Below are 26,258 nucleotides of genomic sequence, written 5' to 3' on the forward strand. Positions count from 1 at the left end.
AGTTCCCGGTTCTCTTATTCTCATGATGCTCACTCCCCTGGGGACCACAGTGACTTCACTGAATTACAGCCACAGGGTGATAACAGCTTTTAGACACTGTTCATAGAAAAAAAGGGGTTCCTTATCTGTTACCTATAATCAGATTTTCAAAGAATTAATCTGATATTCTCCACTTTCATCGTAATTTACCTTACCATAATGAATTAGATCTTCAAGTTAGTAATATCTCTATTGTGCTTTTCACTCCAGTGACAGTATGAGATATTTGATCGTTTCTTTTTTTTCCACCCTCCTGAAGTTCAATTCACCATGAAGTGCTACGGTGAAGTATGACAAGGTCGTACTGCTGCCATGTTGTGCCAAAAGGGCTGCTCAAATTAGGGTAACCTGGGAGGATATCTCCTGTAAAATAAATGGAGCGTCACTTAAATGGCTACTTCTTGCTTGTCTATCATTTGAAACTTAACAAAGTCAGAGAGATGGGTCCCAGGAGCACACCTCTGGCAAAAACTCCAGTTCTTACTAGCAAAGGATGCCATGCAGAAATTATGCTACCAAGCTGTCCGGGATTCTTCATCTGCATGCAAATTAGTTCCTATGTGCCACAGCTTCTATTATGACAGTATTAAAACCAGAATTTGATAATGAAACTCTCTTCTTCGTGGAAACACAGTTCAATTACTCTAACAACACACCGAATCTACCTGCCACTGCTCACCAGCTGAAGAGCCTAATTTTCCCTCCCACAGAAGGTGCATTTGACCCACGCACTGCTTTAAATAAGTACATGAGCCAAGAAGGGAATTTCTAGGCTTTTTGAATGCCATGATGTTAGTGCTCCCTCAACTGACAATATGGTAATCGGGTGATTAAACAGTCCCACCCAATTCCTCTAAAGAATAAAAAATTAAATGGCCATCCAAATCACAGGAGTCTACCCCTACATTTTCGTGGAAATTGTAAAGGCCACCAGCAGGCAGGAGTGGGAAAGGAAAAAAAGGATATTAAGTCCTTAATTTCAGGCCAAAACATATGCACTGAAGGTAAGAACACATGCTTCAACTATTTACGGTGGTCATTATATTTCAGGCAGGCTAACAGCGGCACATTTTTCTCTTCCCCTGGTATTGTCTTGATTTCTCAAACAGCTGTCCTAAATCACTGCTTTCAGGACAAACCTGCAGAGGAAAAGTAACCACTCCTTGGTCATACCAGCAGCCCTCTTCCCAGGAAGCCAAGTGCCAGCCAGAAGTGCCAGGATTTCCACAGATGCTGAGCTTGAGATGTCATTGTGACGACAATCAGCAGAGTCTCACATCTAATTATCTGCAATATTGTTTTCCAAATTGCTCGTATTTCAGAGAGATTATAAGTACTAACCAGCAAGTTTACAAAAAGTGCAGACTATTAAGCTTGACCTCAAGTTAATTTTAAGTCAGTGAGTATATGAGCCTGTTTCTGTTCTGCAAATAAGTTCACAGACTTTGAAAAACTTAATGGGGAGTTCCCATCGTGGCGCAGCAGAAATGAATCCGACTAGGAACCAGGAGGATCCGGCGTTGCTGTGGCTGTGGTGCAGGCTGGCAGCTGCAGCTCTGATTCGACCCCTAGCCTGGGAACTTCCATATGCTTTGGGTGTAGCCCTAAAAAGGAAAAACAAAAAGCCAAAAACCAAAAACAACCAAAACAAAACAAAAAACCAAAACATGGACCTGTTAATGAGGCTGAAGTTCTATGGCTATTCATTGACCAGATTCAAGACATACAGCAGGGGCAGGAGCCAGGGTCTGAGGTCAAGGTGGCTGATCAAGGAGAGGGGGCACATGTCCCCATGGAGCAGAGCATCCAGGGAACCTAGCCCTCACAAAGACTGTCCCTGTCTGTGCAAGACACTGGACAGGCTACACAACACCTGCATCTCAACTTCTGAACCTGTAACACAGAGAAAATGCCCACCCCCACCTCCCCTGGCCAAAGGCTATTTCAATTTGATAACCTAGTTAAGCACTTTCAACAGTGCCTAAAGAGAGCATACACAAGGCAAATGTCAACTCACATTTCTTTTCCTTTTGCCCAAGGTAAAAATTCACCACTTTGCCAATACATTACTTTTTGCTACTCAAAATAATGCCATTAATGTCTAATTAGAATGCTTTCTGTTTTTACAAATAAAAAAGAAATACTGAAAATTCTGTTCTCATTTTCTTGCTTTTTTTTTTCAGGGCCACACCCACAGAATAAGGACGTTCCCAGGCTACAGGTCAAATCGCAGCTACAGCTGCCAACCTACGCCACAGCCACAGCAACACAGGATCCAAACTGCATCTGCAACCTACACCACAATTCATGGCAATACTGGCTCCTTAACCCACTGAGTGTGGGCAGGGACCAAACCCAAGTCCTCATGGATACTAGCTGGGTTCGTAACCACGGAACTCCTATTCCCATTTGAAAAGTGAAAGGTTTTGAATACATATGTTAAAAGAGGTAAAAAAGAAAAAAATATATAATGCATCATTTGAACCATTTTAAGCTATATAAATTCAGTGGCATTTAGTACATTCTCAGTGTTGTCAACCACAATTCATTATTTGGTTCCAAAATATTTTCATTGTCCCAAATGGAAGTTCCCTACCCACTCAGCATTCACTCCTATTCCCCTCCACCCCAGCTTCTGGTAACTGCCAGGGATTTGCCTGCTCTGGACATTTCATATAGTGGAAACATACAAATGAGGCCTTTTGTCTCTGTCTTCTTGCACTGAGTGTTAAGTTTTCAAGGTTCATTCATACGGTAGCATGTGTTTGTGCTTCATTCCTTTAGGTGCCTAAATAATATTCTGTTGTATGGATATGCCACATTTTGTTCATCTGTTTATCAGTTGATGGACAGCTGGGTTGTTTCCACCTTTTGGTTACTGTGAATAGCATGCTGCAATGAACATCCATGTACAAGTTTTTGTTGGAACATCTGTTTTCAATTATTTTGAGTAAATAACCTAGGAGTGGAATCGGTTTCAAATATTTTAAACGTACACAACACATATATGAAATAAACATATATACACAAAATATACATACATATAAGTATACAATATAACATATCCATGGATGCAATTAATAGCTGGTTATGCCAAACACACACATACACACAGCAGGTAAATTCTGAAGTAATCCTTTCCTATACTTGTTTGGTTAAAGACTTTGCTGTTCCCTTCTTCATCATTAGCTGATTTTGACCCAATTCCCACCTTCACATTTATAATCTCTTAAATGACTTTTCATCTTTTCCACACCCTACCTGCTGATATTACCCTTATATCTAGGAGAGCTCCTAACTAGTATTAGTTGTTCCATAAATGTTTGCTTAATGAAGGAAGCAGTGAAGCAGGACCTTGCATACAGCAAAGGTAAAGCGAGCACCTAAAGGAAAATGAGCCCCAAAATCAATACTCAAGGTTAAAAGAAAGAAGGGCTGGGGTTCCCTACTGGCCTCGTGGTTAAGGATCTGGCATGATCACTGCTATGGCACAGGTTTGATTGCTGGCCTGGGAACTTCTGACGAGGCCAACAACAAAAAAAAATTAAAATGAAGAGCTTCCGGAGTTCCCATCATGGCTCAGTGGTTAACGAATCTGACTAGGAACCATGATGTTGTGGGTTGGATCCCTGGCCTTGCTCAGTGGGTTAACGATCCGGCGTTGCTGTGAGCTGTGGTGTAGGTCACAGACACGGCTTGGATCCCATGTTGCTGTGGCTCTGGCGTAGGCCGGTGGCTACAGCTCCAATTGGACCCCTAGCCTGGGAACCTCCATATGCCATGAGAAGCAGCCCTAGAAAAGGTAAAAAGAGGGAGGAAAAAAAAAAAAGAGCTTCCTTTAGTGCTCAGAGAGCTACCTTGTATGTCACTTTCTGAATAGCTGTTACCAATTCAACTATGTTGTTGAATTCAGCAAGTGCTAGGACTGAACTTGATTTCTCCCAGTATCACAAAACTCCTCCAAGTGGTGTGGCACAAAGATTAAAAAATACAAATGTGGAGTTCCCATTGTGGCTCAGCGGGTTAAGAACCCAACATAGTCTCCATGAGAATGCAGGTTTGATCCCTGGCCTTACTCAGTGAGTTAAGAATCCAGCATTGCCGTAAGCTGTGGCATGGGTCACAGACGTGGCTTGGATCTGGTGGTGCTGTGGCTGTGGCACAGGTCTTGGCTGCACCACCCCTAGCCTGGGAACTTCCATATGACACAGGTGCAGCCATTAAAAAGGGGAAAAAAAATATTTGGAGACAGCCCACTGCTAGAATCTCTACTGGCCATGCTATTGCTTGCAGTTCCTAAAGCTTCTATTTGCCTTCTGAAAAATAAGGACAAAAATCCCCAGGCCTTTGAGTTGCTGTGAGAATGGAATGATGCAATCCACATGAAGTACCTAACTAAGTGCCTGACACAGACATAGTACAGTCAAGGGTACCTCTTATCATTAATTTAGTATGTTGCAGTCTAAATGCAATCTCTCCTCTTAGGGCACACCAAAATCTTTGGGAAAAACCAACTCTCACTGTTCCAATCCAGACCCATGGTTCCACATCTACATACTGATGAATCTCAAATTTATAGCTTAAGTTGCAGGCTGAGCTCAATACTTTCCTATTATCCAACTGTCTTCCTGAAATTTCCACTAAAATCTCTGAGACATATTAGGATTAATATTGCATGAACCTTAAGAGATTATTATTGGAGGAAGTCGGGTGGACGAAGAATACACAGAAACTCTCTGTACTATGTTTGCAACTTATGCGGGTCTTAAACTATTTCAGAAGTAAAAGTCATTAATAATCTTACTAAAACGAGCATGGCCCAAACTACTCTAGATTTGCTCTCTAGTCCCAATTTCCCCATCTATCTTAATAAAGGAAACATGGTGCACTCAACAGGACTGGGAGTGGGGATTGGGAGGGGGATGAGCACTTAGGCATCCTCAGGTGCTACTGGAGCAGCATTAAGAACAGATGCCCTGGGAACAGAATTCTGGCTCCTCATGGCTCCTTCCATTTCCAGCCAAATGACCTTGGGCAAGTTATTTAACCTTCCTGTATTTCAGTGTTTTCATCTGTAAAATGAGAAGAAATAGCACCTATAGCACAGAATCATGATGAGGAATACGTGGGTGAGTCGATCCACTAAAGGATTTCAAAGGACATATTACAAGGTTTCAGTAAATAATTGGCTATTACTATTTTCCATCTGCCTGACACCCACACCCAACAGGTATTCTGAACCTGACATCTTCCAGCTCTTTCACTGCCAAGGGCTCTAGTTTAACCCACCAGCACCATTAGTTTCCATAAATCTGCATGTCTTCCTATCTTATGTCTCTGTTCCCACTCCTGCCCTCCAACAGCTCAGTTTGCAAAGGAGTCAGAGTACACTTTTTAAAACCTAAACAAAATCATCTCATTTTCTGCTCCAATGGTTTACCATTAAGAATAACTAAAAAAAAAAAAAAAAATCTTAACAGTGTTCCAAAAAGCCGTATACGATGTCACTCCTGCTTTCTTCCCTAACAGCATCTGCCTGCATTCTCTTTTCACTAATTCCCAGCCACAATGGCTTTGAACATGGCAAAGCTTTTGCACTGGCAGTTTGTAGCAGGGATTGCTACTTGACCGCCAACATCTACTGCCTATTCTTCCTTAGTAACAGAACTCCAATTTCCTATGGCCACATGATGTCTTAGAATAGAGACTGTGTGTCCAGATTGCCTTGTGGCTAGATTTAAATAGGGAACTACATTCTAGCCAACATTACCTAAGCAGATATAGCATGTGCAACTTTCAGGAAAAGATCTGAAATCAAGATGGCACATCTCCCTTTAATGTCTCCTTTGGTCAGACTGGCTATAGAGCAAATATGGCAGCTCAAGCTTGACTAGCCATTCTGGAGCATAAGGTTGAGAAAATGTAATGCAACTAGAAAGAAGGAGCCAAAAGTTGAGGAGGACAAAACAAGAATATGAGTCCAGGTAATTAAGTTGCATAGTCAGCTCTAGGTTACCGACCTCTGAATTGCTAATTTGAAGGAGAAACACAAAGCACTCCTATCCTGTGTAAACTACTTTAATGTGAGTTCTCTCCTCACTTCTCTGCAGAATTATTTTAACCATCATTCTGTGCCTGGCTGCCTCATTCTCATCAGTCAGGTCTCCCCTCAAATGGCACAACCTTAGGGAGCCCTCCCTGACCACCCAGGTTCAGAAGGACTTTTCTCTCTCTTCCAGGGTTTCCACCACACACTCCATGTTTTTGTGTTCAGAGCACTTGATGGCACAAGGAATTATTCATTAACTTTTAAAATGTCTGTCTCCTTTCACCAAAAGTAAGCTTTGGAGGGAGATGGTCTGTTGTACCCCTTCCCTCAGCATTTAGAACAGCTCCTGATACGCAAAAGACATACCTATCTTTTGTTCTGTTTTGTTTTGTTTTAGGGGCACACCCACAACACATAGAAGTTCCCAGGCTAGGGGTCAAATCGGAGCTAGAGCTGCCGGCTTACACAACAGCCACGGCAACATGGGATCCGAGCCTCGTCTTTGATCTACACCACAGCTCATGGCAACAATGGATTCTTAACCCACTGAGCAAGGCCAGGGACCAAACCCACATCCTCATGGATACTAGTCGGATTCACATCTGCTTTGCCACAAGGGGAACTCCCATACCTATCTTTTGACTGACTGATTTATGGTGTGTATGAATGGTTTTGTGTTTCCTCCAAATACTTTGTGGCTTTCTTACATCAAATTAGTGGATTCAATTCAGCTGAACATTTACTGAGCACCTATGGGGTGGACACACTTGAGAAACACAGATGAGGCATGGTCACTGGCCCAGGGACTTCGTGGTGTGACAGTAATGTTTTCCCCATTTCTTAGGACACCATGAAATATTCAAGGAGTAAATGGTAAGCTGATGGTAACTTTTGCTCTGAGTATGCTTAGAAAAAGGCTTAGAATTTACCCATTATTTCCAAAACTAGATTTTGGATCTAGTTTTGAAAAACACTGCAATCATTGCTTTAGTGTTTTGACTATCACAAAACAGGGACATTTTCCAAAACAGAGCTTCAAAATGTCAGAAAACATCCAATTATTGAAAATTCTGTCATTGCACGATCTTCCCTTCAAAATCACTCTCCAGAATTCAAAGACTTTGATTACCCCCTGAGAACAGTAACAAGTAGACTGCTACCAAGTCCTTTTAATGAGACCAAATATTCCCACAAGAGGCAACTCCAAATAGATCTCCTCCATTAAAACATTTTCTGTGCATTTGAATTAGGAATTATCCACGTGACTCAGATGGTTTCTTGATATAATTCCACCTAAGGTGGGAGCCTTGCAAATTAAGTCTCCAAAATCTTGTGAAACCATCCCACCTACTACATTCTTCCGATCTCAAATTTTTTCCACTACTACCTAAGATTGCTTGTGAAAGCTTTTTTTCAAAAAAATTTTTTCCTTCTTTTTACGGCCGCACTTGCGGCATGCGAAAGTTCTCAGGCTAAGGGTTAATTAGGAGCTGCAGCTGCAACACTGGATCCTAGTGACGTCTGTGACTTATGCCACAGTCTGTAGCAACACTGGATCCTTAACCCACTGAGCAAGGCCAGTGATTAGAACCCACATCTTCACAGAGACAATGTCAGGTCCTTAACCTGCTAAGCCACAAGGGAATTCTGTGTGAGTTTTTATCACTTGTACAAATGCTGCCTTGGGATTTTCTTTAAATGATCACTAACGGTCCTCTTTCTAGATTATGTTATGATGTAGAATACAATATAAAAGCAGAATTTAATACTAGGTAGTTATTTATTTATTTATTTATTTATTTTTATTCTTTTGTCTTTTTGCCATTTCTTGGGCCACTCCTGCGGCATGTGGAAGTTCCCAGGCTAGGGGTCTAATCAGAGCTGTTGCTGCTGGCCTAAGCCAGAGTCATAGTAACTCGGGATCCGAGCAGCCTCTGTGACCTACACTGCAGCTCATGGCAACTTCAGGTCCTTAACCCACTGAGCAAGGCCAGGGATCCAACCCAGAACCTCAGGGTTCCTAGTCGGATTTGTTAACCACTGAGCCAGGACGGGAACTCCAATACTAGGTAGCTTTTTAGAGCTAAAAGGGATTGTCAGTTAAGAGTATGGGATGTGGAAAGAGAAAGACCAGACTCTGACACTGGCCCAAGCTATGTGACTTGAGAAAGTCCATCAATAACCATTCCAAGCCTCAGTTCCATGAAAGCTAAGGTGACAAATGAATAAGATCAGGAAACCAGACCACAGTGGCTGCCATAAACGGTCACTGTGACATCAGTGAGAATGATGGCAATGACAGCAAGAGTGAGCCAGGATTGGAACCTAAGTCTGATTGCCTCTAAAACTCAATCTCATTTCACTCTTTCTTTTTTTTTTTCTTTTTTGGCTACCCCACAGCACATGGAGTTCCTAGGCCAGGGATCAGATCTGAGAGGCAGTTGCAACCTAAGCTGCAGCTAAGGTAACACCCAATCCTTAATCCACTGTGCCGGGCTGGGGATCAAACCTGCATCTTAGTGCTCCAGAGATGCCATAGATCCAACTGTACCATAGTGGGAACTGTGCATTTCACTATTTCCTGCACAGTTTCTTCATTGCTGGTCTCCCATCTAAAGCCTTGAGAGGAGCGTTCAGCTCTGATTTTTAAGGTGCAGAAGCCACAAAGCCTCTAGAGGGTGAGTCTGTTCAACCCCATCGCCATGGCAGGTAATTTGTGCAGCGGGAAGGACAGAGATGGAAGGGGATGTGCCAACTCTCCACATGGGGGACAAGGCACCATATGGCTCTGCAATTAGGGAAGAAGAAGATTGCCAGGGGCAAAAATAACCCTGGCAAAATCCAATATGCCTGGTAGGAGATGTCAGCCTAGGTCAGTTCCTTCTAGAATTGTTCTTCTTCCCCCAACCCCACAAGAGATTTTACTGTCACTCCTGACCATGAATTTGAAAAGGAATTGAAAGATGAAAAGGAAGACTGATGACAGTGAACATTTCTAAGGCCAGATCATTAAAACAAGTTTCCCCTTTCCTAAAAGCCTGGTGCATGAACAATTCTTCAAAGGGAAGATCTGCTTTAAGAGAATACCATTGCTAACTTTGAGGAAGCTTAACAACTTCACTCTCCTGCCCTGTGAAAAATGCAGGTGAACTAGATGAGATGGCTTCTCTCCTGCAGCTCTAAGGTAAGTGTCTGAGTGCAGTCAAGGTGTCAGAGATGGCAAAGGGGAGATAAGGATGATAACTGCAGAGATGGATCCCACCAGTCCCAAGGAGTGAAGTTCATGTTCAAAGGAAAAGGGCAGGCAACACTGAAATAGGATCCATAGAATGTATTAAGACACCAAGTGTATTTCTTTCCATTTACAGGTATATTTCATAACAGGAAAACAACTAACATGGTAATCTTAAATCTAGAAAGTAACCCAAATGTTCAGTTTCTTTCTCTTTTACTGAAATGAACTTACTAATGACGTGCAAAGACCATCATTCATTCAGCTGAAAGCTATTTTATGTATTTGACTACGAGGGATTTTTCAAAGAGAACCAGCTAAGGGCTGTATTTAGCAAAGTGAAAATTAATATTTCTTGAAAGAGAGATCACCTAGGTAATCTCTTTCTTAATTATGACACCTCAATATTTTTTTTTTTTGTTGACAGCTTACAGTCAAAATCACCCTTGATTGCTGCTTCTTTGGTTAAACAGCAGCTGAAGAAGCTGGCTTGGATTCAAGGACTATGTTTAATTAAGAAAAAAAAAAAAAAAAAACATTTAAAAGCACTAGATTCACACCCACTTGGTGTGATACTCACACCATAAGGGGCACATGGAAAATGAAAACAAATGAAAAAGGCTTATTCACGCCTCAATTTCTGCTCACTCTGGGGCTTATCCAGTGTTGAAAGGCAGCTGACATGGACTGTATTTATGTTTTTCCTTATAGACTGTTGATTTTGTTTTTTATATAAACTCAAATTTTGCTATTATTATTTTTGTTCTAATCTTATCTCCCCCAATACAATAAACTGTAAGTTCTGTGAAGGTAGAATTAATCTTGTTTAATAATTCCTAGCACACTATACGTTCCTAGCTTCTAGGATTTCCCACATAGGAGATTCTTAGGATCCCTAGACTAGATAATATGCTTGGGAAAAAATGCGATCTGCTAATGAAATGTAATTTTTAAAAGAAAGCTGTGAAAATGTTACAGCTTTTCTTTCCTAGGGATGTCTACCAAAAAGATGACGAACTTTCTGGCTGGAAGCCTTTCAACGGTTATGAAGATAAAAGGTATCAGAAAGGATTCCAGGTTCTTTTCAAAGGAAATAATCCTTTCAACCAGGTGGAGCAGAATTTGTATTGGAAATGTACTGTTTTGGTCTATCCAGTCTCCACTCCTCATTTTAATGCACCCTGCTCCCATCCTAAGAAGTCGGCATGTGACCCTGACCTAGTCATCAGCATGGTCTATCTCTAGCCAAAATGTTCACTGGTGGTCATATGACCCAAGTTAACCCAAGTGGACTCAATCTTGGGACTTTGGTCTCAATCATTAAGAGAAAGAAACTCACTTTTTAGGAAAGTCGCTAAGCCGCAAGTATGGGAGCCTACAGCTACAAGGAACAATCCCATTCCCACCAGATGAGCCTATGATTTCAACCAACACATCATAGGGCAGAGCTAAGATACAGGGACAGATCCATGACAACAAAATTGGGTGCCTAGATCCAGCCAATATTTCTGAAGGCAGAAATATTTTTGGACTTTTTCATTAGATAAGCCAATAACTACTTTTTCCTTTTTAAGTCAGCAAGAGCTCAGATTCTGCTTATGGTAACAAAGGAGTTCTAAGTGAAATGTGGGTGTTAATGAGGATTAGTACAGGTTTGTAATACTCAGATCCTTCACAATATATCCCAACCTACTTTCTCTAACCTCAACTGCCATCATTCACCGTTCATTCTCCGCATTTAAATATTAGATGCCCTTCACTACCATCAGCTGCCCATGAAAACCCCACACACATTTATACCAACATGCTTTTGCTTACGCTATTACCTCTCCTTTTGAGATCCTGCCTCCTTTCTCTGCCTGGAAAACTCTTACGGATATTACAAAGCCCATTTTGTCTGTGATAACCATCTCCAAGAGTCAGAAGCAAAAACAGCCACTCCCTTCTCTATGCTCCTTTTGCATTTTCCCTATGACAGGGAACCATACAGCATTTGCCACATTGGACAACTGTTATTTGTTCCTTTGTCTCTCTTTTTGCTCTACAGTCCATATTCAAGAAAGTTAACTTAGTCACTTTTGTCTCCTCATAGTTTAATGTTCAATAAACAATAGCAAGAAAGAGAAAGGAATGAAGGAGGAGGGGGGAGAGGAAAAAGCAAAACCCAGGAGATCAGATTAGACTCAAATATTTCCAAAACAACCTTCCCATCTTTCTACTTACACTGAAGAACCACTGGAAACAATTGCCTTTAATCTAATAGTAAAATTAGGATTCCATGTTCTTCTTACAACTCTTGAAAAGTAGACATTTAAGAGAGAGAATGAAGTTAAGTTAAATGTAACCACAACCGTTAATGTGCCTCTGCCATTTCCCCTAATGTTCAGGTTGGAACATAAAAATGAAACCAGAGGGCTGAATTATAGATTTCAGGAAAGAAATGGCAAGCAAGGCCACCAAACTCTCAATACAGTCAACAAAATGCCTCTGCTAAGAATCATCCTTTAAGTGGAACAGACTCAACAAAAAATTTCTTGACCAGACTGAAAAGCACGCCTCACACTTGTAATGCAGGGAAACTCCCATCTCTCGTCCTCTCTCATCCAAAAATATTTGTCTGGTGTTAAGTGTTTTCTGAAAGAAATACACAAATTCAGAAATTTCTTACAGGTAGGTTTGTCCCAGGCTAGGCTGGGTTTAACTGTGATTTTACCAAAGCTTTTTGAAATCTGGAAAGTAAAATATTAGGGCTATCAAAACAAGTATGTAATTGACCTGAAAAATTAATTATAGCCTCGATGTAATTCTCTTCAATTGCTAAGATCCGCTAGATGCCGCACTATCATTTAACTCTCAGAAAGCAAGATTTGTGGCAGAACCAGATGGACGTGAAGGGCAGCAGCTGGAGCCGGAGCAGCCACTTTCTCTGCATTTGGTCCTCAATATTTTTCTTTAGTGAAGTAAGACACACATATCAACTACTGTTAAGACAGAAAATGTTCTTCCTCCCAATATGGCCAAGGGGCCAACTGAAATGGATATCCCTGTTCTCTAGGGAACAAAAACAACAACAACAAAAGATGCCTGTGTCCTTTTAACCTGTACCCGCATTTGTGATCGCCGGCCAAAGCATATGTGCTCAATAACAGGGGTGTAAGGAAACATATGTTAAATAACTCACTACAGCATGATCAAAAGCAGAGTGAGCTTTGCCATGTTCTTCCTAGACACAAAGGGAGCTGGCTTCCTAAGCACTTTAGCAGACTGTGTACAGCTAGTTAGCATATGAAGGGCGGCCCGTGCCTGCACCCACTTTCTGGAAACAAAAGCAGTCTGTCATCAATATAAACAGTTTACATACCAAAGGTTTCTAATTAACCTTTCACCAGTGGTTTTGACCACAAGGGCCTTTTCCTTCTTAGTCTCTGGAACCTTGGGAAGCAATAACTCTAGATGCTTAGTCTGGGGCTTGATGAGGCTTTCAGGCTTGGATTTGAGCATCACTTCTGCTACTTAGGAGCTGGTGTGAACTCAGGCCAGTAACTTAACCTCTCTTGCTTCCCCAGGCACTGAGAAAGGCATAATAGCTCTCTCATCCAAGCAGTGGGAATATTCAATTAAATGACAAATGGAAAGTGCTTGGCACTAAGATGTGTTCAAGGGGCAGAGCATACACCACACACGGTGACAAGTGGGAGTTAGATACTCTAGATCTATGATCACAAGCAATAAGTAGAAGAGAGTCTCCTTAATTTATATTTACCTTCCTGGTCCACTGTATCCAAAATAACTACAAACCCCTTTATGAGTAGTCCCTCCTTATCAGAGGATACATTTCAATACCCCTAGAGGATGCCTAAAACTGCAGATACTACAGAACGCTGTATCTACTGTATCTATTGGTTTTTTTGGGCCACACCTGTGGCATGCAGAAGTTCCTGGGCCAGGGATTGAACCCGTGCCAAAGCAGTGACTAGAGCCACAGCAGTGACAACACTAGCTCTTTAATAACTGCTAGGCTACCAGGAAACTCCTATATGATTTTTTTTCTTATCATGCATACTTATGATAAAGTTTAACATATAAATTAGAACAGTAAGGGAGTTCCAGTCATGGTGCAACGGAAATGAATCCAACTAGGAACCATGAGGTTGAGGGTTCAATCCCTGGCCTTGCTCAGTAGGTTAAGGATCTGGCATTGACGTGATCTGTGGTATAGGTCACAGAAGCAGCTCAGATCTGGTGTTGCTGTGGCTTCAGTGTAGGCCGGCAGCTGTGGCTCCGATTGGACTCCTAGCCTGGGAACCTCCATATGCTGACAGTGTGTCCCTACAAAAGCAATAAATAAAATAAAAAATTAGACACAGTAAGAGATTAATAACACAGTAAAAGATGAATAACTAATGAGGAAGTGGAAAAAATACAATAATATTCTGTAATAAGAATTAGGTAAATGTGGTCTGTCTCTCTCAAAATATACTGTACAAATTTAATACCTTTTCCATCTTAAGCACTCACAATGCACTGTGGCCAGAATTTTAGGTGATAGCAAAACTAATATGAATTTCTTTTTCATACTTCACAATTTCACAGATAGAAGATCTGTTCTTACTATAGACCCAGCAACCTGAACATATTTTTCATTCTTTCTTTATTAAATCAAGAACTTCCACCTTTTCATTTATTTATTTATTTGCTTTTTTAGGGCCACACCTGCGGCATATGAAAGTTCTCAGGCTGGGGGTGAATCAGAGCTGCAGCTGCCGGCCTACACCACAGCCACACCAGGTCTAAGCTGTGTGTGCAACCTATACCACAGCTTACGGCTATGCCAGATCCTTAACCCACTGAGCAAGGCCGGGGATCGAACCTGTAACCTCATGGTTTCTAGTCGGATTCCTTTCCACTGTGCCACAATGGGAACTCTCCACCTTTTCATTGAATGGAAGCACTTTATAGTTTCTCTTCTGTACATCTGAACTGGCGGCATCCCTCCTATTGTGGTTTGGTGCCATTATTGAGTAAAATAAGGGTCAAGCACTGTGGTACCAGGACAGCCAATATGATAACCGAGAGGGCTACTAAGTGACCAATGGTCAAGACACACTGGACAAAGAGATGATTCACATTCAGGTGGGACAGAGCAGGTTGGCATGAGATTTCGTCACGTAACTCAGAACAGTGTACAATTTAAAACTTATGAATTGTTTACTTCTGGAATTTTCCATTTGATACTTTTGGACCATGGTTTGCCTTGGGTAACTAAAATCAAGGAAAGTGAAACACTGAATAAGGGAAGGACTACTATACCCTGCTTTATTATTTCACATCAAAACATGTACCACTGTTTTGCATTTTGCATTTATTGTGGGTTTATTTTCTGTATCCACATTCCATAATGTGAGGGTGGTTGAGCTCACTGCTATAAACCCCATGCCTACAATAGTGCCTGGGGGAAAAAAAAAAGAGGCCCTCAATAAATATTTGCAGGATGAAAGAATGAAGAGAAGTCAAAAAACATAATGGGTATAAATGTCACATCTGTTCTGGGGAAAGGGCTGTATTTATTAAAAGGATTTTTAATCTCATGGGTTGCTTTAAGGTGGAAACAGGATTATCATCTACTTAGGCAACAAATATTTACCGACAGCACATTTTACAATGCTGCCTTCGAGGCACTGAGGAAGAACTAATGATTAATCAGATCTTGCCCTTAAAGAGGTTTTAGGAATTATTGTGCACCAATGCACAATAATTCCTCCTTCACTGGGTACTGCCCCTCTCCCTTCTCCCACATGGTGAGCAGAGCAAATGCAGCCAGGTTGGTAAAATGTAACAACCAACCCACAGGAAGAGGGATGGAGGACGCTGATGCACAGGCTGCACAGCCAGGCTAGAAGAGGACTTCAGGGTTCTCTATGATGCCACTAGCCCCAATTCCCAGCTGTCACCAAATCTCTGGGTGGTACAGGAACCAACAACTTGGGGGGCAAAATAATCAGGCAATAGATATGACGAACTTTTTTTAAGGTGTATACTTTCCTAGGAAAAACTACCCTAAGATAAATAGAAATCTGAACATATGTTAAAACATGAAGACGTCTCTCATAGATAGCTATAAAGGAAAAACTGATGACTTTATGTAGGATAATTAACAAGCAACCGACTAATGTCCTATGACCATTTAACAATAAAAATATGTATCTGGGGATAATCAGATTTATTTAAGAAATATTCATGATGTGTTAAATTAAAGAATCAGGATTCAAAGCTACATATACAGGATAATCCCAACTAACTTATGTGTGTAGGTGCATAAATGTATACACACACATACATACACACATATACACATATATACAGAGAAAGTATGCATATGGATATAGTGTATGTGTGTGTATATATATATATATAGAGAGAGAGAGAAAGATGTAGAAGTAGATGTAGATATATATAAAGGTAATATAGCTGAGTGTGCACAATGATTATTCCTGTTTTATGAAATTGGTAAGATTCTTTCTTTTATCCTCTAATACCTTTTTGTACCTTTCAGATTCTCTATAATGAGTAATTATTGTTTTACAGACAAAATGCTGTACTTTAAAAAATATTGCTCAAACACTTCTGGAAAGTTCTTCTGTTTGGAAACAACTAAATAGCAAATGCTTCCGAGACCACCAAAAACATACTTACAGTGGATCCAGTTGGTTTATTACCCGTTGTAACAGGGAGAGCATACACTATGGGTGTTGGGGGAGTGGTTCAAAAAGACATTACTGCAAAAGGCTTTTAGTCATGAGTCTGTTGACTTCAAGCAATTTGAGGGAGGGTTTGAGGAAACAAGGCTTCTATCTGGACTGGATGCTGTTAAGAAGGAGAAGCAGTTCTCTGCTTATACATTCTAATAAGTACTGTTTAGAACACAGGAGGAGCAAAGGACTGCTACACCTATAACTATAAAAACAAAGAAGCAATGGTATAAGTCATACTAGTCAGGAGGAGAGGCTGTACCGTCATTTTTGTGGTCTGAACTATTTTTACATTTTTGCTGCTGCTGAGACATGCTCATGAGTGGTCTTGTCCTGATCTACCATGAAGGCCTCACTGACAGTAGCATGCCAGCTCTGAATGTTAAGGAAAACATATGCTGTTAAAAATACTGATGAACAAGCAGAGTAATTCAGATTTTCTCTGATAACAAGCACAATGCAAACTTATTGGTGTTATTTTGTAAATTAAGTAATTCATGTGAGGGTGACATAAAAGTTATAAACTTTCACAGACTGCTGTCGCTCACATCTTCAACATCATCGCCATCTGTCTCAATCTCTTCCAGGACACAATAATCAGTATTTTTTTGAAGGGCAGCAACAGAAACTTGGGCCTCAGTTTTCGTGCACCAAGATGGTTAAGAATGGTAGATATTAAGATCTGAAATGGACACATATTAAAAGTTCAGACACAACTTTTAAAATCTATTTCTTTGTAACTCTAACATTAGTCTTTCCTTAAAAATCCATAAGAAAGAAAAATGTGTAGCATCCATCCTCAAATATAGTAACTTAAAAGAAACATCCAATCGAAGGAAGAAGTGGGCAAAGGTGAAATGGCAAGAAGTGGGCTACAAATTTTCAATGGTTCAGCCTAAATAAGACAAAACAATGAAAACAATGGGGGAAAATAAGTACCACATCCTATGATGTGTATACACAACAGTAAATGATAAAGCACTCTGGATAGTTTCTTTCTGTGTTTTCATGGGCCATTCTGCACCTTGGAGACCATTTTTCTAAGGGAAACACTCTAGAAGTTCATCTAAGTTGCTTCTCAAAGCCTAGGAAATACCTAGAAGTCAAAACTGCTTAATGTGAGACTTACCACTTACTATATAGGAATTCCATCTAGTAGACACCCCTCAAAAACGTCTATGCTTATCATCTTGTCAAAGGATTGCAGGTTATTGAAACAAGGCAAAGAAATTACAGCCTAAAGTAAATGGGTAACAGGAAGGGTGATGTACATAGAATCAAAATTAAGACCAAACTCAAAGAAATCAGGTCCTCTTCGCTATTTACTTTTAACTAGGACATGTACCAGTATGTAATGGGGTAGGATAAAAAAAAAAAAAAAAAAAGAAAAAATAGCCAACCAACAGGCAAACTCAAAAACTCCCTCAAACCCACAGTCCTCCAGTTCCTCCACAGAGACAACCACTGTTTTCTACACATGTGCATACAAATATATAGTCACTCACTTAAAAACACACATGGCAATGAACTATAAACACTGTTTGCTATTTTGCATTGACTCAACAGTATTCATTCATTCATCCAGTGATGTACTAAGCAACTATTAGGTAGTAGCACTGTTATACAAGGTGTAGTGAGCTGATCAAAATGGATGAAATTCTTAAACACATGTGGGTTGATACTACAGTGGTCCATTCTATATCAGCATATAAGCCACACCTCATTCTTTTAGCGGGGTGTATTCACCCACTGTAAGTATATGCTGCAATTTCTATAACCAGTCCCTTACTGATAGGCTTTTAGGTCATTTTCCAGCTAACACATTCTTTTTAGTAAATATTGATCTTATAGCATCCTTTTCATTTATAAACAAATATTTGAGTCAAACGCTAAACAGCTACTTAAAATTTGTTAAGCTAAGTCAGCACTGTATTTTGAAAACGTTTCATTCATTGACTTCATTTAATCAACATCTCTAAAGCCACATGGAAGAAGACATTCTTCTAGAACTGTTTAAGTTCAGACTCCAGTTGATTATTTGTAACAGTTTAGCAGACTACATTACCGTTTTTAAGAGCAAGGAGAGAAAGCAAATGTCATCATCAATCCATTTTTTTCCCCTTGCAACAGTTAGGTGTGGTGCTAATCCTTCCAGCTGGTTTTCAGACAGCCTTAAAATTAACTTTGAAGTTTCCCTAACCCTTAAAGTCAGAGTTACTGTTTTACCAAGAGAAACAGAGCTTTTACTGAAGAAGGCAGAATTTACCCAGGTTTTATACTTGGAAATGTAGGTGTTCTGGGGTGTGTGTGTGTGTGTGTGTGCGCGCGCGCAACATTTGTAGAGGGTCTATGATGCACTGCAGCCCAAGGATTAATTACTGAACCATACTAATCCAGGAATTACAAAACAAAAACAAGCCCCAATACAAGAACCTGTACTGAAGTACGAAAACAAAACAAAAAACGAACCTTAACAGTAACATTTCTTGAACACTATCTATGCCAGGCCCTGTGCTACATGTTGTTGTTGTGTGGGGGTTTTATTTGTTTGTTTATTTTTTTAGGTTTCATTCAAGTACAGCTGGCTTACATTTTTGTGATAATGGCTGTACAACAAAGTGATTCAGTTATACCTATACACACATCTTTTCTTTTTCGGATTCTACTCCCCTACAGATTATCACGGAATATTGGATGTGCTACCTATTTTAAGCATAACTCACTTGGCTGCAGATGTGAACCCACTTTACAGATGTGAAAACTGAGGCTTAGTAGGATTTAAGTGTTTTTCCAAGTTCATTCAGCCCCTAAGCGACAGCGCTGAGCATAAATACAGACAGTCTCGGCTTAAAAATCTGTAACTGGTTATGCCACTGTGCTCTTGCAGCAACAAAATGCATCTAACAATAACTGGTTATAAATTACATGCTAGGCATTTTAAATTCATTACTGTACAATGCATCATGTAGGACTGATAGAGGTTAACTCACTAATTCTATACATGTTGGATCCAAGACTCAAACTCAATCTGTTTGACTCTAGTCAGTCTACTTTTATTCTCCTTGAGGCACCTCAGAATGATGAGGCCATAGAGATGTCTTACTGCCCATCTTCTGCAAAGAGGCAGAGTTAAGGGCATGAGCTCTGGACTAACACTGCCTCCATTCAAATCCCAGCATGGCCATGTGGTTGCTGTGGACACTGGACTAATTAATCTCTCCATGTTTCTGTTTACCTGTGAACTAGGGAGTCCTAGTAAGCTGTATATATATCAAAGAAAATAATATGTGTGAGGCACTGATAACAGTGTCTGGTCACCACTGAAGCTCTCCAGACAGCTCACTTCTGTAATAGAGTTACAATCATGTATGTTCTATCCCACATAAAAATCACCACAAGATGACCTCAGGGTGTAGCCTGGGGCTGTAACACATCATTCCTAGAAAAAGCCAACTATGAAGTTTCATTATTAGGAGAAAATTAAGGACAACATTCAACTGGCCAGAGTCACTGTGGAACTCCCAAACCCCCATCCAATAGCTCCTCAACAAAGGTCTATCATAACCACCCAATGCAGCCAAGAATCCACAGAGCTCGCTAATGGGAATCTGCTCTGGGCTGGAGGAAGAAACTCTGCCTTGCAGACAGGCATGATTGCCAAGAGTTGCATTTCCTGTGAGTGGGCAGTGAAGCCATAGAAACAAGAGCCACCGGGGTGTGTGGGGTCATCCCAGGTGAAGGGGAGCTCTCAGAGCTTCAGAGCGACCTTTTACCCACAGATGAAGAATCCCAGCAGGGGAGGAGAGGGGCAGCTGACAGCCAGCCAAGGAGGTCTGTCTGGGGTGCCTTAGCATCCTTCTTTCCGTGTTGGGGACCTCCAGCGGGCTCAGGGTAGGGGGAGAAAGACCACTCTACAATGGGGCTCTGCACAAAAGAACCTCCTTCTTTTCAACCCTCTCCATTTTCTCCAGCTGAGCCCAGTTGTCTGCAAACCACAGTCTAAAAGCTCAAAATACAGGCTACTGGAAGGGTGGGGAAGGAGAGCAGGGGGGTAAGCCAACAGTTCATTAAGTGGCAGCTGGCCAATGAAGTGGAGACGGCGGGAACGGGAGGCAACGTGGTGGTGGTGGGGGGACACCCCAGCTTTTACCCCACTGGAGGCAAAGTAAAGAAGCCCCGGGAAGACCCCTGGCCCTAAGCTGCTGGAGCCTGGAGGAGCCTGGCTGCTCTCCTCCCCTTCCACCTGCCCCCCGCCACAGCTAAGGCTGTTCCCGCGTGCGGGCCTTGCCGCTCAGCTGTGCTGGCCAAGATGATCGCCCACAAAACATGGCTGAGCATCCGCGATGCGCGCGGACTCGGGCGCGTTTCGGGGAAGGATGCGGCCGGCGTCCTGCTGGCTGGGAGCGATCGGAGGTGGGCAACTTGAACGCCTGGACTGGAGACAAGCGCAGCGCGCTCCAGTTGCTCCCTGGAGCGGCTCCTTCCTTCCCCCCTCCCTCAGCTTTTCCTTCCTTCCCTTTCCTTCTCCTTTCCATCTTCCTGGCTTCCCCTCTTTCTCATCCCTGCCCAACCTCCTTCCGGCCTCCCCGACCCCCGCCCCTCCCCTCTTCCTGCGGTCACTTCCAAGCCCAAGGACAAAACCCGCCTGCCCGCGGTTACCTGCGGGCCCCCAGAGCGGCCCCGAGATCCGCCTCGGTCACTGCCGGAGTCCAGGCGCGCACTCAGCCGCCGCCCGCCTCATCCCCGCGCATCTGAGCGCCCCGGCGGCAGCTGCTCCTTTTATGCGGCCCGCAGGCAGAGGCACTGCCCCGGCGTCCCCAGCCCGCTTGATCCTGGCAGCGGCGTCAATGCGCGCTATTCACACTCAGGGGACGCTGCTGGGTCCCCCAGGAGTGCCGGCCTCCCGCCCACCCCCATCCACAGGGCCTGGGCAGGGGTGGCGGCGATAAACAGGGCTTTCAGGGTACATAGCCTGGGAGAGGAGGTCACATGGTCTCAACTAGGGGTAACCAAGGAAATATGGGCCCACCAAGAGTTGCAACCTTGTAAATGGATGTGGAGATGAGGGTCAAACAAGAGGGTCGGATTTACTTAAAAATGTAGCAGGAATAATACTGAACCTTCCATCATCATCAATATTATCATTTTACAAATAATTTTTAATAGCACCTGCCCTTTCACTAATGACTATTATGAGCCAAAAAGTATTGTCTCCTGGAGCAGAGCATTTTGAATTCACTGTGCAGGTGTTCCAGCCCACCACTGCGGCACTTTGGATAATACCAGTCATATCTTCCCTCTTCTGGAAACGTACATTGGCCTCAATTCATAAAATAAAAGCTAACTACCTTAGCTTGGCATTCAAGGTCCCTAAGAACAAACAAACAAACAAACACTGATCCTAAAAAAAACACCCTCCTCTCCAGCCCAAAAGCTGATTCACTCACTATCATGCAACCCGAGAAAGGGGAAACAATTTGTCTTCCTTCTGAAAGATGAAAAGGATGAAGCTCAGAGACGTTAAGTAACAGCCCAACTGTTAAGTTCCTGGAGCAATTGTTCCAGGTCAGCCCAAGTTCAAAGTCCTGGATCTTGGTCTCCCCATGCTACTGCATCCTGTAAAGCTTTAAATCCAAGAGGCATGGCTTTTGAACTTTGGACGATACTTCACCTCTTCTCTGGCAAGGATAAAACCTGAAAAAGCTGAACTCCCTGGGCTGAGGGGAAAAAAAAAAGTCAGTTTTGAACCTGTCTCCTTCGCCCAGCTCTTCCTTTTGATTTCACAGAGAACTGTAGTTTTAATCTCAGGTGGAGTGTGGCAATAGTGAATGGGCGTCTTCATGGAAAATAATCAATTTGACTACATTGGGGTTGGCTCCCAGCATGTGCGCATCACTGCCCAGGACATCAAATCATCTCCAGAGAAGGCCAAAAAGCAGTTATTTGATAAATTTTACATCATGTTAAAATAATGTTTTTGTGTGAATTACAGAAGCAGAGGACAGTAAAATGCACACCCAGGGTCTGAAGCAGGCCTCCCCTCAAAGGTGTGGAAATACATTAGCCAAAGGAGTAACACATCACATTTACTCTTGTGTCTTTTTTTTTTTTTTTTTTTTTCCCAGCAGCCACAGGGGAGGATTTGCCATGAGGGGTTTCCCAAAGTACACAGCTGGCACAACTGCCTCAGTGGAGCTCATTAGCAGAGGAGATAAGCCTGATTCTGATAAGATGCAGTCAAGGAATGTCTAAGTTAGTAACTCTCAATAGGTGGGGATGGAGGTGGTGAGAGCCTCCTATTGAAGTGAAAGTGATTTTCAGTTTTGAATAATTATATTAGGTCATCCAGCATGTGGAATGGAGTGTCTGTAGTACACAGTGTTCCTGCTGAGAGGGTTCTTGAAGGCTGAGTGTTAGGAGGCAGAAAGCCTATAATTAGAAGCCCTGAAGCACCCACCTCTCCATGAAGAATGGAGGACAGCCTGCCCAGGTAATAGGGCTCTAAATGTGTGTGTGTGTGTGTGTGTCTCCCTGTCCCTACTTCTCAGCATCACCATCGAATTACCATATAATAACAAGGCTTATAAACTTCAAGGGGGCGGGGAAAGAATTAAAAGCAAAGGGAAACAAAAGAACCACTTTACAGGACTTGAAAAAAAATGTAATTTAGACGTTTGAACCCATATCCAAAGGAAGCTTGCATCTGATGTGGGGGTGGAAAGTGAGTGGCTCTGCCTTTGAAGCAGCCAGCAAACTTCCTTACCACACTCTGATTCCGAGCTACACAATTTCTCATTTCATTTGCACTCAGGGTAAACCTTCTTAGAAGCCCTTCTCCATGCTGCTGGTAAATGCCACAGGGAACCAGAAAATGAGGACCTGGAGATGATGTCACCATTCTTTTGTTTCTCTCCACTCAAATATATGAAAATGGGTTTCTTTGAGCCAATCTATCCTTTCTTGGGCCCTGATCCTCTGAATTACTTACTCTTGGAAGAGTCTGAAAAAAATTTGCATTTGCCTGTAACGGGTAGTCTGGCAAATCCAATTTAACTCTCTGGCCACTCTTGAACCATCAGCCTATCTCAAGCAGATGCGCATGCTACGCCTTGGTGAGGATTCTGAAATGAATTTTAGGTTTTGTGTCATTTACTGACTAATTTATGTTTCCCATTCACAGATGGCAAAGGTAAAAGTTTCCCAGTGGGAAAAAAGTACATCTTCATACAGCTTGGGGTTTTTGCTTTTCTGTCCAGGGCAATGATACCTCTCAGGCAGATTTAGTCCTCGCCTCAAATAGAAAGAGCTGGTAAATCAACTATAATAAAGTAAATAAATACATAAAAATAAATACAAAGAAAGAGCTGTTCCTAATACTCCATTGAAAATCAAGAAAAGACACCACCTGATATTTCATTCAATGGCGTTATCTACATTCTGTCTCAAACAATAATACTGGTTATTTTGGTTTTGTTTTGCTTTGTTTTTTGAACCTTTCAAAATGGATGGAAAAATTAAGTCTGATTTAACCACTCTCAGCTCTGCATGGTATAACAATATCAACTCATACATTTGGAGTTTGACTAGCTGGAGGCACTTTCTCCACCGGACTCAACTGGCCACCCAGAACTTATTTTCTCTGTGGTAGGTATGAGTCGTGTCCTACATTTTGGTGGTTGGTATTTATTTTTTTTAAGTGCAAACATCATGGCCTTAACATTAAACAGAATTTAGTTTGGCTTTGAAGGTTTTTTTTTTTTTTTCCTTAAAATATAATATCCTTTTTTGGTATTTATTCAATACATTTTTTTAAGCACTTACTATGTGTTGCCTTGTTCTGGGCATTGGAGATGCAACAGTGAGCAGACAAAAAGCCCTACCTTCATGTGATTCCTGTACCTGATGAGACACTTAACATTAACATTGCAAATGTATGCAGAGCTGACCCACAATTATTAACCCTAATCATGGAGTATTAACATAACAGGAAATTCTAATTAATGAGTGAGCATAGAAAGCTTTTCCTTGGTTTGAGGATATGCTATGTATTTTTTCTCCATTGATATTCTCGCTGTTTTTTAATATGAATAAGGCTACAAATTGACAGGCGTGATCACGGTTTAAACCTTGATCTTTGAAGTCTACCTGTCCTGGGGTAGATAACTTCAGCCTGCACTTGATTGTGACCTTTAGCAAGGTACTCAATTCCACTAAGTTTCAGTTTATATATCTTTCAATGGGGATAATAAAAATATCTCCCACTAGGTAAGGTTGTAGAAAATAAAGGCAAATCATTTAGTCCAGATCAGTGTTTTCTCGATTTTTTCCCCCATTACTGATCCTGCCAGTAAGCGTTTTTAGATTTCTTTCCGCCTAATTAACCCCCTTATCCAATGAAATTTTATTTTACTTTATTTATTTAGTTTTGTCTTTTTAGGGTCACGCCCAAGGCATAGATAGGGAAGTTCCCAGGCTAGGGGTAAAATTGGAGTTGCGGCTGCCTGCCACAGCAACTCTGGATCCGAGTCATGTCTGTAAACTATATCACAGCTCACAGCAATGCCAGATCCTTAACCTACTGAGTGAGGCCAGGGACTGAACTCGAGGCCTCATGGATACTAATTGGGTTCGTTATAGCCACAATGAGAACTCCTCCAATGAAATTTTAATACCACAGATATCCTGCATGACTCTTTAGGTATCACAGACATCTGTGTGTGTGTACATATATGTGTGTGTGTGTATAAATAAGATTTTTTTCACTTCCCAAGAACCAGTGTTTTCCCCCCTTGAGGTGATACTGCTCCCCACTGAGAGACTGGGCCTACACACTGGCTCATGGTGCTTGCTAAATCTAAGCCAATATAATAGTCATAACAAAAATAAATAAAATAAATATAAGACCCTCTGTCTCCTGACTAGAGAAGAACATAAAGTCTGATAAAAAGATAACAAGAAGTCCATTGGCTGTGATACCCAGGAAGCCAAAACCCAAATCCAGGTGCACAGCAGGCAGCATCTGGAGACTGGGGTTGAGCCCAAAACAAGATGTTCTTGTGGATGGGAAAAGGGCAAGATGCAAAGTATCAGGGCAGCTGGACAAGAAGTGACTATAATTTTCTTTTTAAGGGCTGCACCTTCAACATTTGGAAGTTTCCAGGCTAGGGGTCTAATTGGAGCCTACACCACAGACACAGCAATGTAGGATCTGAGCTGCATCTGTGACCTATGCAACAGCTCATGGTAACACCGGGTCCTTAACCCACTAAGCGGGGCCAGGGATTGAACCCGCATCCTCGTGGATACTAGTTGGGTTCATTTCCACTGAGCCACAACGAGAACTCCAGGAGTAATTACAATTTTAACCAGTCAGCTCAGGCTACCCATCGCTGCCACATGCAAAGAAGAATCAAGGCAACACCTAATTGCTCCAGGACAGATATATTTGCACAGAGTTTTTTCTTGCCTGAAAAGTCCTCTTTCCACCTTTCTGCTCACCCAAGTCTCACTCCTCCATCAAGTCTGCCAAAAGCCTCATTTCTTTCATGAAGTCTTTTCCAGTGGAAAATCCTTTCCACCCCTAGTCATCACACGAATCTAAGTTGAAGGACATTTACAGAGTAGCTGATCACAGTTTATTTATTATCTTTTAAGTGTCCAGGTCATGAAAGCCCAGGAATGGCTGAGGAACTGTCCCAGATTGGTGGGATACAACAACTAAATATAATGTGGGGTCCTACACTGGTTCCTGAGTCAGAAAATGACTTTAGTGGGAAAAATATATATATAGGGATATCCACTGGAGTTCCCTGATGGTCTAGTGGTTAGGACTTGGTGCTTTCACTGCTGGGGCCTGGGTTCATTCCTGGTCTGAACTAGATCTCACATCAAGCCACTGCTCACCATAACATTAAAAAACAAAATAAAACAAGCAAACAGAAAAAGAAAAGGAAGAAAAGAAAAAAAAAAAAAAGAGAGAAATCCAAATCATCCTAGTTAATAGTATTGTGCCCATGTTAATTTCCAGCTTTTGATCATTGTATCCTGGTTATATAAAATGTTACCATTAGGGGAAACTAGTTAGAGTATATATGGGAACTCTCTCAACTATTTCTACAACTTTTCTCCAAGTCTAAATTATTTCAAAATAAAAAAGTTAAAGAGAGATGATGATTTGTTCATTCATTCT

At 41.7% G+C, this 26,258-nt stretch overlaps 1 protein-coding gene across 29 annotated transcripts in view; it reads right to left on the minus strand.

Annotated features, from left to right (window-relative positions):
• The window catches only part of MAGI1 (membrane associated guanylate kinase, WW and PDZ domain containing 1), a 671,626-nt gene that overhangs the window by 166,366 nt on the left and 479,002 nt on the right, over positions 1-26,258 (minus strand). For 3 of the 29 annotated variants that reach the window (XM_021070810.1, XM_021070808.1, XM_005669707.3), the window contains exon 1: positions 20,729-24,552. The exons of 25 other annotated variants lie outside the window; for them this stretch is intronic. The gene's annotated coding sequence lies outside the window, so the exon portion shown is untranslated. Of the gene's footprint in view, positions 1-20,728; positions 24,553-26,258 lie in introns of those variants that run through there. One more of the 29 variants, XM_021070812.1, reaches the window with a different exon arrangement.

Source organism: Sus scrofa, chromosome 13 (assembly GCF_000003025.6).
Source record: "Sus scrofa isolate TJ Tabasco breed Duroc chromosome 13, Sscrofa11.1, whole genome shotgun sequence".
NCBI classification, from domain to species: domain Eukaryota; kingdom Metazoa; phylum Chordata; class Mammalia; order Artiodactyla; family Suidae; genus Sus; species Sus scrofa.